Genomic DNA, 13,134 nt, shown 5'->3' on the forward strand with positions numbered 1-13,134 from the left:
ACAAAAGGGAGAGGCCCTGTTACCAAAAAAAAAAAAAAAAAAAAAAATGGATGACTAAGAAGAAAATAAATAATTAAATAAACATTAAAAATAATGTTCATGGCTTCAAAGTATTTTATGAAGATTTCTAAAGATTTCAACTGCTTGTCACAGTGCTGACATGAAGTCATTCAAATGTTCTGTAGTAATGAATACTGGCACAATTTAAGCACAAAACAATGAACTGACAGAGCTGATATTTCTCTACACATTTCCTGTTAATCATTATTCACCAGTTATATATATATATTTATAACTCACCAGTCCAAAAGAATGCAAGCACACCCACAGACACTGGTGATTAATGATAAGTTCAGATATGTGTAAGGCTAGAGAACAAATGATTAACCACTTCATCATTGCCCCACTGATTTTGAGAACCATGTCGGTATGCAGGATTGTCTGAAAACAAACAGACTAACATATCATCCATTGGTTTCAGGCAAGCTGCGGTCCTGATGACTGATTTTTTAAAAAAGGTATCAGGTCTAACAAGTGACCTCTGAGGACTCCGTTACTGTGAGCTACAGTCTAATTCCCAGAGTGATCCAAATCAGGGAAGTGCCTCAAGAGTTGGGTAGTCTCCAGTGACATGAGTTGATTCTAAAGAGTATACGAAGTGCCTGACCTCAGACAATGACTCTTGTTTATAATCTAAGTAATGCAGACATGACAGTTTCTGATGTCGGTGTGTAAGCAAAAAAGAAAATGAAGCTTATTTTAAATGTACTGAGGTGTAAGACTAAAAAAACAAAAAACAAAAACACAGCACATTTTATGTCTATGGAATTCTAAAAGTTCAAGTGCACTCTATGAGAACTTTACCATTCTTCCATAACCAATATGCATCTGTCTTTGAAATAATCCCACATATTCATGATACTTTCTCACATGACACTTTTGTGCTATATGCTGTGTATTTTTATAAAAATTTTCCCCAAAATATATAACACATGATTTTTCACTTTCTTCCAAGGCTCTATTCTGTCCAAAAAGTCAGATTTTATACATCTCTTAGTTGTTTTTAAAGTTTAAAGCTCTTTATCTTACAAATAGTTCATTGTAATAGGTTGCCATCCTCCAAGACTGGAGGATTTTAAGAACTTTATTCAAAATACTTGTGAAATGCTTGGGATTAACAATGATACCTTCAGACAACAGGCAGAGTTAAAAAGGCATAAGAAATAATTTTATTTATGTTTTTATTTCTGTATATACTGCCACCTGGGAGCCCTAGCAGAATAAAAGGGGTTATAGAAATATAATTTATTAATAAAGATTTGTTTCATAACTATTTACAGAAAAAAGGGAAAAGGAACGGATCTGTGAAAAGCTATAAAATTTCCTGAGAAGGTGACTCACTGATGATGTTAAATATTCACAACAAGAACAAAAGGACAGCTCTTATAATTGTTCTTATGACCAAAGAACCTGATTGGTAACTCACAGCCAAGGGTGACAGCTTCTTCAGAGCAGACTACATAATTTCCCATAGTACAAGTTCACCAAAGTTTCTGCCTCACCCAACAAACAAGTGCAGATTACCACAGGCCCTTATCTCCTAATGCCTTAATATCCCCTTCACCCCTTACTCATACAATTCCTTTTGGGGAAAAAAAAAGGCTACCTGATACAAGGATGACTTAGAAATAGTAATCTGAACTTCAGAAACTCATTTATTTGAATAAGTCATGCAAGGACCAAGAAATACTTATTTATTACCATATCAAAAGTCAGTCAGACCTTTGTTGAAGTAGAGTGTTCAGACTAAAAATGATATGAGGAAGGTCTCATTGGTCCATAGATGAATGGCTAAAATGCAAAAAATACTTCCTGTGGGAAAAATGTAAAAGAATTTTGGTGTTCAGCTGAGAGAAGAAAATGTTAAGAATTTGGCAAATTTAAACATAGAAATCATTTTAATTTCTGGCAGAGGGAAGGGGCATTGCTGACTAATTTTTCTTAACTTCATAGTATTAAATTAGAGGCATGTTTCTCAACCCTGGCAGCACATCAGACTGCCAGGGAGATTTAAAACACCCCTGCCCTAAAGCCCATTCCCATAGACTTACCATAATTCTGTGAAAATGAGAAGTGCTCAGGCATCTACAGTTTTAAAAATCTCTCTAGATGTTTCCAATGTGTAGATAAGGCTGAGAACCAATGAATTAGAGAATATTTACATAGTTGAAACCAGCTGATATTTTTAGGGAATTAAGGAAGACATTTTAGACCAGTTTTCTTAAACCCAGGTCATCCACTAGCCTCAAATTCATCTGTAAGAGCTGTTTTGAAATACACAGGACAGGCCCACTTTCCCACACCTCTCATCTAAACCCATAACATAACATTTTGACAAAGACTCTCTCTTTAACTAACATCAGTCAGGCTCCTCTGAGCCCTCTTTTTTTTTTGAGCCCTCTTCTTGACTAGGCCTTGACCTTGGCCTCTGCTGGGTCTGCATAGACCAATTTTATCAGGAATCCTGTTTAGCCAGTTCAGAGAATCTGCCCATGTTTAATATCTGATCACGCTTGCTCTCTGATCACCCCCGCCTGCCTTCAGTAAGAATCCACTTAGGTCAGTTTAGCAAGAAGTTCCCCTATATCTGATGTCTCCTCTTAGTAATTTTCTATCCACCAATTCCCCCAACTAACCTACTCTTTGGCTAAAACATCCCCACTTGTTCTTGTATTTGAAGTTGAGTTTCATCTCTCTCTCCCCTATTGCAATAGTCTTGACACCTATCAAGACAGCTGAATAAAGTTTCCTTGCCACTTCAGCAAGTGTCAGAATGTCTTTTTTCTTTAACACATGACATTCGAGCGCTTCCTCCTCCTACGCCCAAATTGGGAACCACTCCAGGAGACCACTGAGGTGACACCACTCTAAAATGGGCTACCACTCAAGTATTATGAGCTTCAGCTTCAGGTCCCAAGGGAAGACTACAGTAGAAAACTGTGTATATAAAGAAAGGATATGTGATTTTCTCCTCAAAAAAGATAAGCTGAATACATGTGGCTCAGCAGTAAATACTGTAGAAATAAAATCCCTTTGGGATAACAGAAATGCAGAACTTTAAAAATGTATAAATGGTTTGATTGATGGTTTTGTTAGTAACAAGGTATATAATAAAGAGAGAGAAAAAAAAGAGGCAACAAAATAAGAAAAAGAAATACAAGCCACCACTTTTAAGAGGATACAATTTCAGAAAGGGAAAGGAATATTAAAGCTCAGTTCCAAATCCAGAATATGATCTGTGGAGAGGAAGCCAGGTGACAGATTCATGAATCAGGACATACAGGTACTAACAGCTTTAATGAAAATGGATTACCCAACTTTAAATATATTAACGATTGACTTTGAAATTTAAGATGCAACCAAGCTGCACCACTAAATACATTCACCTCTGTGAGAGATGTTAGCTAGTATTGCATTCTTCCCATATGATGCACATATAATACATGGAAATCACTTTATGCTGTTTTTCGTATAAAATAACATTAAAACGCATTAAACACTTTTAGATTTTCAAGAATAAAATAGAGAAGGTGACTTTCTATCTTTATGAAATTAATGTGCCTGAAAGCTGGAGACTTAACCAGATAACCTTGCAAGGTTTCTTCCATTTCTAAACCTATCTTCTTTAATTCATCAGCAAGTTTATGGAAAATCTATGTTTAGGCTTATTTCATAGTTGGAAAACTAGAGGAAGTAATGGCAAGTGGACTTCCCAAGGTGTTAAAGAGGATGCCTCTCTAAGTTAAAATTATAATTTACAGTCGCTTAATTGCTCAACTAATTACTGAGTCTGCTGTTAAAAGCACTAAGTTATACTATGAATATAAAGTCTGATGCACATTTCTTCTGATATCAAAAGAATTACATCAAATAGAAAGCCTGCTCTACTTTTTATGGGTATTTAGAATTGAATGTTGCATCAATTACATGTGGTTTTGAGAAATATGCTGCCCACAATACGTAGGATAACTTGTACTGGACTAATGGACACAAGTGTGAATTTCTTGATCTTTGATCTTTATGTGCCATTCAAATTCTATTTAGGACACATTAAATATACAGAATATACCTGCATCAAGGTAAACCAAGAGCCCTGGAATACCAAAACACATGGTTATTACATTCATTAGATGGAAAAAGTGGACAGAGCTACATTTTATTAAACAGATGGTGCAACAATTTGAAATTTTGAAAGCACACTTAAAACATACACTCATTCAAGAAATATAATTGAGTGTTTCCTCTATGCCAGGCACCAGATGGGAACGTGCAAGAAGACAACTGTGAGCGGAGAAGTGATTCAATCTGACTTGTGTTTCAGCAAGGATCACTCTGATTACTGGCTTGTGAATAGGTTTTAGGGGGTAATATGAGCTAAACTGTATCCCCCTGAAATCCATATGTTGCAATCCTAATTCCCTGAAGGGAAGAAGAATTTGCCACCCCAAAATATTCTTCTTTGGCACATTATTTTGTGCTGATTATTTTAAGAAATAGCAGACACAGGAGCTCTGAGTAGAAATTACCCTTTTGCAAGAGAAATTTATATTTATATGGGAAATCTCTGTTTATAAGGGTTTAATTCAATCCCTAACAAATTACCCATGACATTTTTCACAGAACTAGAACAAATAATCCTAAAATTTATATGGAATGATAAAAGACCCAGAATTGCCAAAGCAATCTTGAAGAACTAAGCTGGAGGCATAACCTTCCCAGACTTCAGACAGTACTACAAAGCTATAGTAATCAAAGTAGCATGGTATTGGCATAAAAACAGACACATGGATCAATAGAACAGAACAGCGAGCCCAGAAATAAACCCATACACCTACGGTCAATTCTCAAGAAAGGAGACAAGAATACATAATGGGGGGAAAGACAGTCTCTTCAGCAAGTGGTGTTGGGGAAGCTGGACAGCTGCATGTGAATCAATGAAGTTAGAACATTCCCTCACACCATGCACAGAAATAAACTCAAAACAGCTTAAGGGCTTAAATATAAGGAATGACACCATAAAACTCCTGGAACTAGAACATAGGTAAAACATTCTCTGACATAAATCACAGCAATATTTTCTTAGGTCAGTCTCCTAAGGAAATAGAAATAAAAGCAAAAATAAACAAATGGAACCTAATCAAACTTATTTGCTTTTTCACAGCAAAGAAAACCATTAACAAAATGAAAAGACAACCTACAGAATGGGAGAAAATGTTTGCAAACAATGTGACTAACAAGGATTTAACTTCCAAAATACACAAATAGCTCATACAACTCAATAACCAAAAAAAAAAAAAAAAAAAAAAAAAAAATCAAAAAATGGGCAGAAGACCTATATAGACATTTCTCCAAAGAAGACATACAGACGGCCAATAGGCACATGATAAGATGCTTAACATCACTGATTATTAGGGCAATGCAAATCAAAACTATAATGAGGTATCACCCCACACCTGTCAGAATACCCATCATCAAAAACTCTACAACTAATAAATGCAGGAAAGGGTATGGAGGAAAGGGAACCGTCTTTAAACTGTTGGTGGGAATGTAAATTGGTGCAGCCACTATGGAAAACAGTACGGAGGTTCCTTAAAAAACTAAACATAGAGTTGCCATATAATCCAGCAATCCCACTCCTGGGCATATATCTGAAGAAAACTCTAATTTGAAAAGACTCTCATACTGAGTGAAGTAACTCAGACAAAGAGAAATATCGTATGATATTGCTCATATGTGGAACCTAAAAAAAAAATGATACAAATGAACTTATTACCAAAAACAGAAACAGACTCACAGACTTAGAGAACAAACTTATGGTTACCAAGGGGTAAGGGTGGGAGTTTGGGATTCGCATGTACACACTGCTATATTTAAAATGGATAACTGGGCTTGCCTGGTGGTGCAGTGGTTAAGAATCCGCCTGCTAGTGCAGGGGACACAGGGTCAAGCCCTGGTCCAAGAAGATGCCACATGCCGCAGAGCAACTAAGCCTGTGCACCACAACTACTGAGCCTGTGCTCTAGAGCCCATGAGCCACAACTACTGAGCCCACGAGCCCAACTACTGAAGCCCATGCACCTAGAGCCCGTGCTCTGCAACAAGAGAAGCCACCCCAATGAGAAGTCCGCACACCCCAACAAAGAGTAGCCCCCACTGGCCGCAACTAGAGAAAGCCCATGTGCTTAATTAATTAATTAATTAAAAATAAAATAAAATGGATAACCAACAAGGACCTACTGTATAGCACAGGGAACTCTGCTCAATATTATGTAAAAACCTAATTGGGAAAAGAATTTGAAAAAGAATAGACACATGTACACGTATAACTGAATCAACTAAACAAAAAAAGAATGAAATAATGCCATTTGCAGCAACATGCTTGGACCTAGAGATTATCATACTGAGTGAAGTAAGTCAGACAGAGAAAGACAAATATCATATGATATCATTTATATGTGGAATCTAAAAAAATGATACAAATGAATTTATTTACAAAACAGAAACAGACTCACAGACACAGAAGACAAATTTATGGTTACCAAAGGGGAAGGATAAATTAGGAATCTGGATTAGAAAACAATAAATAATAAGGATGTCTCCCTCTTTGTACCAGGAAGAGAAGGATGACTATATCTCTACAAACTCTTATCTCAATGGAGAAGGCAAGGACTTAGACCTGCAATAACAGCCTTGTTACTTGTTACTGTGCATTTCCTCCCATAAGTGGTCTTTCCCCATTCCCCCCACCATCTTTCTTTTGTCATTACTGAAGGTGGTATTTAAGGTAATGGTTTGGGCCACTTGGGGGAGTTACTCAGTTTTCCTGGGTATCTCCCATGTAAACAGGAGGTATACATGTTATTAAACTTCTGTTTGTTTTTCTCCAGTTAATCTTTTATTAAGGTGGGAGGGGTTTTCAGCCAAGGCCTAGAAGGGTAGAGGGAAAATTATTTTTCCTCTCCTGCACCCCAGTACCTCAGAATATGACTGTATTTGATGAAGGGGTAATGAACGAGTTAAGTAAGGTAAATGAGGTCATATTGGTGGACCCTGCTCCAATATGACTAGTGTCCTTATAAGGAGAGATTAGGCACCAACACTCACAGAAGAACACACGCAGAGGAAAGCCCATGCAAAGACAGAGGGAGAAAACTGGCTATCTAAAGGCCAAGGAAAAAGGCCTCAGAAGAAATCAACCCTGCAGACATCTTGATCTTAGATGTCTAGCCTCCAGAATGTGAGAAAATAAATTTCTTTTGTTTAAGCCACCCAGTCAGTGGTACTTGGTTATGGCAGCCCTAAACTAATTCAGGGAGCAACCCAGTGAAGGGACAGAAAAGTGAAACTGTCTAGGTATTCTAAAACTGAAAGAGTAAATTTGAATTGAGAATATGGTTTTCTTTCCATCATTTCCCTTAGTTAAAATTCTTTAAATTAAACAGTGATTATACTGCAGAGATGCAGCATACTGTCTAAACATACAAAATAATAGCAAAGGCTCTGTTATGATGATTTTCTTGATCTGATGTATTTTGTTTATGGGATTAAAGTTTTCCATATAATAAACATAACAAATGTTTTTGAGTAAAATTTTAAAACCAAGGGAAGAAAATGAGTGGAAACAAAAGCCCTGTGACAGAGAACTACAACAAGTTTCAAAGTATAGAAATGTAATTTCTGAGGCCTTTCAAGTACCATGCCCCAGACACTGTCAGTACAGTTGTAGCTGGCAGTGTTAGGTTATCATTATTCTCATCTTTGCTATTTCAGAATCTACGCTACATCTAAGGCCATGTCGTTTATTAATTTAAGAGGTCAATGGAATACTGCAAAGAATAACTGTCCCAGCAGTTGGTATGACTCCCAATTTTCTCTCTTACCTTGATTTGGGTTTAGCTTTTATCCATGATCTTTTGAATTAGGAGTTTAAAAATTGGGATTATAAGGAGAAGGACTGGGAAAGTGGGCCCCAGAATGACTCTTCTCTTTGAAGAACCGAAAACTCAAAATTTGAGTCTCCTTTCTCATTATTCACATTCCTCCCAAATCAACTAATAAGGAAGAAAGGGGGTGAGGAAGACATCTCCCACACAGCTGGTTATATGTTGATAAATAAATCCAATTTTTCTCGCATGCCAGAATGTGACCACTGGGGATCTTCCTAGTAACACATTAACCAACTCTGTCCTTATTGAAACAAGGCAATGAATAACAAGGGAGGCCTTTAGCTCTAATCTGAAGCCATAAAACAAACGGTATGAGGCATGATAATTCAACAGGAAGGAGATTACTGACCCTTCACAGACTGGCAGCTCTTTAAATTAAGATGACTCCTAAGAGAAAAGGTGAGGTTTCTACAGGTCAGGCAGCAGGCTGCCTCGTTAAAATTAAAGTTGAATATTAGTCCACTGAGTTTTTAAGAAAAACGAAGCAAATATAAATAAGGAAGAAGAGAATTCTTAGAGTAGTACAGTGGAGTATCACAAAATCAGACAGACTTACGTATGAAGCTGAGCTCAATCACTCTTCAATTGTCAGACAATGGTAAATTAACATTTTTGAGCCTCTGTTCCCTCAGTGGATAACATCCACCTCTCAGAGAGATCATGAAGATAAAATAATACAACATATGTAAAGTGTCTAGTATAACGCCTGGCACATAGAAGATACAGTAAATATTATATTTTTGTTTCTTCCCTCCTCCCTTTACTATGAATCTATTTATAGCATTGCCTGTTATCAACTAATATTTATTGAAAAATATGAAAGCAAGACACACTTTTAAGTTTGTCAAGGTGTTCTCCAAACTCTGCCTTAGGAGGTCAGAGTGACCTGACAAAGATTTCTAATAAATACACTTTCTTCTTCCCACTCCACCTTCCTCACTGTTTCTGTCTTTCCTATTTGCTATTGTAGTTTTCTAGAGTAGGAGAACTGGGTCATTCTAGTGGCTGGTAAGAACGTATGGAAGTAAAAAGAAATGTTAGTGATAATATTTGAAACATTGATATTAATTTCATAAGAAATATGCCTAATAGTCAGCTGAACATCAAAATGAAACATAAACTGAATGAAAGTATTTCTAGCTTATATATTTTTCTTCTATGGTGACCCTTCTGAAAAATTCAATTTTATATGTATGTTGCCAGTCCCCAGTGCTGGGCCTTATAGACTGTAGGTTATCAGAAATTATTTCAAATGAAACCAAAATTGAGATCAGCAGGAATAAAGTGAATTAAAATAGATGTACTCCCAAATTTCAGGGGACCTATATTTTGATTTAGGCAAAGCATCTAATATAAGCTCAATGAACAAATAATGACATGTTGAAAAATGCCAAAATGAAAAATAGCTTGGGAAAGAATAAACACTAAAATTCCACCAAGTTTTAGGTCTTGTAGAAGATAAGGTTAAATCTTACCACTAGAGTAGGAATGAGGAAGAAAAGACTATGCAAGTACGAAGAATAAAAGAATGGAACTGGGAGACAGAAAAGTACAAGCGAGGCAAAATGCATGGAAATAAAAATGCCAAAAAAGATGAGCTAGGTAGGAATGAATCCACTGGGTAATTTGGAATTGGGGCTGGCAACAAACATAAGTGGAAGACTTTTTGAAGCTTACAGCAGTATGGTCACTATTCTGAGAGAAGAAACTATTATTGAGAATGAGAAGGAGACATTAATCTCAGGAAGTTACTACGGTTGTGCCAGGGGTACCAGTCCGAAGATCAACAAGAATTCCTGACATTCCATCATCTCCTGGCAATAAGGAAACAGAATCATGACCTCAATAGAAATAGGAGAGTATCCAAGGATATGTTGGTCACTGTTTTACATGAAGTTGACTTGTAGGGATGGCTACATAATTTGCAGGGCCTAGTACAAAATGAAAATTTGTGGTGCTGGGAACAGGGAAGTTGGCTTTTCCTTCCGCTGGGCCTGCAGCCCCAGGCCACAGCAGATTGGTGTACCCCAACATATTGCAATTTTCATTCTGTGCTGCACTTGGTAACTGGATGCGGAATGGGAAAGGCTCTGTTCTAGTCAAGGGCTGCTATGACAAATTACCACAGACTAAAAGGTTTAAACAACAAATATGGGATTCCCTGGTGGCGCAGTGGTTAAGAATCCACCTGCCAATGCAGGGGACACGGGTTCGATCCCTGGTCCGGGAAGATCCTACAGGCCACAGAGCAACTAAGCCCATGCACCACAACTACTGAGCCTGCACTCTAGAGCCCACAAGCCACAACTACTGAAACCCACACATCACAACTACTGAGCCCGCGTGCTGCAACTACTGAAGCCTGCATGCCTGGAGACCGTGGTCCGCAACAAGAGAAGCCACCGCAAAGAGAGGTCCATGCACCACAACAAAGAGTAGCCCCCACTCACCACAACTAGAGAAAGCCCATGTGCAGCAACGAAGACCCAAAGCAGCCAAAAATAAAGATAAATAAAAATAAAATAAATGTTTAAAAAAAACATAAAGTACATACTAAAAATAACAACAAAAGAAAATATTTATTTTTTTACAGTTCTGGAGGATGGAAGTCTGAGATCAGGAAGCCAGCAAGGTCAAGTTCTTGATGAGTGCCCTCTTCCTAGTTTACAGAAGGCTGTCTTCCTGCTGCATCCTCACATGGTAGAAAGAGAACTAGGTAGCTCCTGGTCTCTTCTTATTAAAGGTACTAATTCCATTCATGAGGACTCCACCCTCATGACCTAATTACCTCCCAAAGGCCTCACCTTAAAATGCCATCACCTTAGGGCTTCAACATAAGAATTTTGAGTAACACAAACATTTAGTCCATTGCAGGCCCCCTGCCAAGTTGCCTACAGAATACAGAAAGGCACTGCCAGCCTGGGACACAGGTGGTCCCACTCTAGCCCACTCTTTAGCCCACTCTAAGACACCAGGAAGCATTTGCCGAACCCCTACCTTCCCCATACCAATGCCCAAGTCCCCCACAGAAGCAGAGGGCAACAGAAGAATGCAGACATCTCCCACCAACAAGACCCAGAGGGCAGCAGTCTTGGTGAGGTAGGGAATGGGAAGGCCAAATGTAGCTCAGAGCACCTACTGGCCAGGATCAGGAGGCCAAGTACCTATTCCAGGGGGTGAGGAGGCAGAGAAAGGGGATCACACTTGAGTCAAGGATCCAAGGCTCCAAGGCTCAGAGCTCCTGGCCCGCTCTATCATTGCACTGAACTTCATTTACAAAATACAAATTCGAAAATAAAATGATTAAGCATTTTAAAACTGCAGCCATGGAGCATTAAACCCCAAGCACAAGATGCTCCTGAGCATGGGGCCCTGAGCAACTGCACTGGTCCTCTGCTATAAAGCCCAGCCTGCCTGTCACATTCTCCTTGATGCAGGAACCAGATGCCTGATCATAATCCATTTTGTTTCTAACTCCTTCTAATCTAGAGTAATTATTTCAATCTCCATCCCCCCTTGCATTTATCCATTTCCATTCCCTAATAATGCATGTTTTATCATTTGCCTTGATCCCTTTCAATTGTTTATGAAAAATCTGAAATATCTATAGAATTTTTAAAAGAGAGAACTCTTTTTATTTATATAGGTGGATACATAGATGTATTTATAAATATATAAATCCATGAGTAAACCTGTGAGGTAGCTACTATTAATTAAAGTAACTAAGCCATGCCCTGGCAAATGTCAATGCTTGGGTTTGAACCTAGGCTACTGACATCTGTCTCTGAGCCTTTAACCAGAATAGTAATAGCTAATCCTACTGAATACTTACCCTGTGTTAGGCAGAGTGCTTTCTTTGACCCTATGACAAAGAACATGGATTTTTTTTCTTTTTAAAATGAATTCTTTTTCATCACTGTTATCATTATGAAATCATACACTTACACAGTGATAGAATCACTCCAGTTCTATCTGCTATCTTCATGGAATTCCTCAAAATGAGGTTTTGTTTTCTAATCAATTTTGATTTCATTCTTTCAAAAATATAATTTCTATCACTACAATGATATCTTTGGCAGGAAGGAAGATGGATTGACATGCTCAAGTTATGGTCTTGAACCTCCAACTACTTGATTAATTTTAATGTTAACTGGCATAACACCTGGACTTAAATCAGTGCCCCTTTCACATTTGAGTTTCATAGTTGCCACAAAATCCCTATCAAAATTTTCTGTTTCAGACAGGGAATGAGATCTAGTTATGACTGTGATTAAAATATTAGATTTAATTTATTATGTTGAAAAAAAATCTTGAAAGTTTGCACAGCAAAGAAAAACCATAAACAAAATGAAAAGGCCACCTACTGAATGGGAGAAGATATTTGCAAATGACATATCCAACAATGGGTTAATAACCAAGTTATACAAAGAACTCATACAACTCAACATGAAAAAAACAACCTGATTAAGAAATGGGCAGAAGACCGTAATAGACATTTTTCCAAAGAAGACCTACATATGGCCAATAGGCACATGAAAATGTGCTCAACATCACTAATCATCAGGGAAATGCAAATCAAAACCACAATGAGCTATCACCTCACACCTGTCAGAATACCCATCATCAAAAATACAACAAACAACAAGGGTTGGTGAGAATGTGGAAAAAAGGGAACCCCTGTGCACTGTTGGTGGGAATATAAATTGGTGCAGCCATTATGGAAAACAGCATGAAGATTCCTAAAAAAATAAAAATAGAACTACCATATGATCCAACAATTCCACTCCTGGATATTTATCCAAAGAAAACAAAAACACTAATTTGAAAAGATATATCCACCCCTGTGTTCACTGCAGAATTATTTGCAAAAGCCAAGATATGAAAGCAACCCAAGTGCCCAAGAATAGATGAATGAATAAAGAAAATGTAGGGATTTCCCTGGTGGCACAGTGGTTGAGAGTCCGCCTGCCGATGCAGGAGACACGGGTTTGTGCCCCGGTCCGGGAAGATCCCACATGCCACGGAGCGGCTGGGCCCGTGAGCTATGGCCGCTGAGCCTGCACATCCGGAGCCTGTGCTCCGCAATGGGAGAGGCCACAGCAGTGAGAGGCCCACAAACGGCAAAAAA

This window comes from Neophocaena asiaeorientalis, unplaced genomic scaffold (genome assembly GCF_003031525.2).
Source record: "Neophocaena asiaeorientalis asiaeorientalis breed wild unplaced genomic scaffold, Neophocaena_asiaeorientalis_V1.1 scaffold93, whole genome shotgun sequence".
Taxonomy (NCBI): Eukaryota; Metazoa; Chordata; class Mammalia; order Artiodactyla; family Phocoenidae; genus Neophocaena; species Neophocaena asiaeorientalis.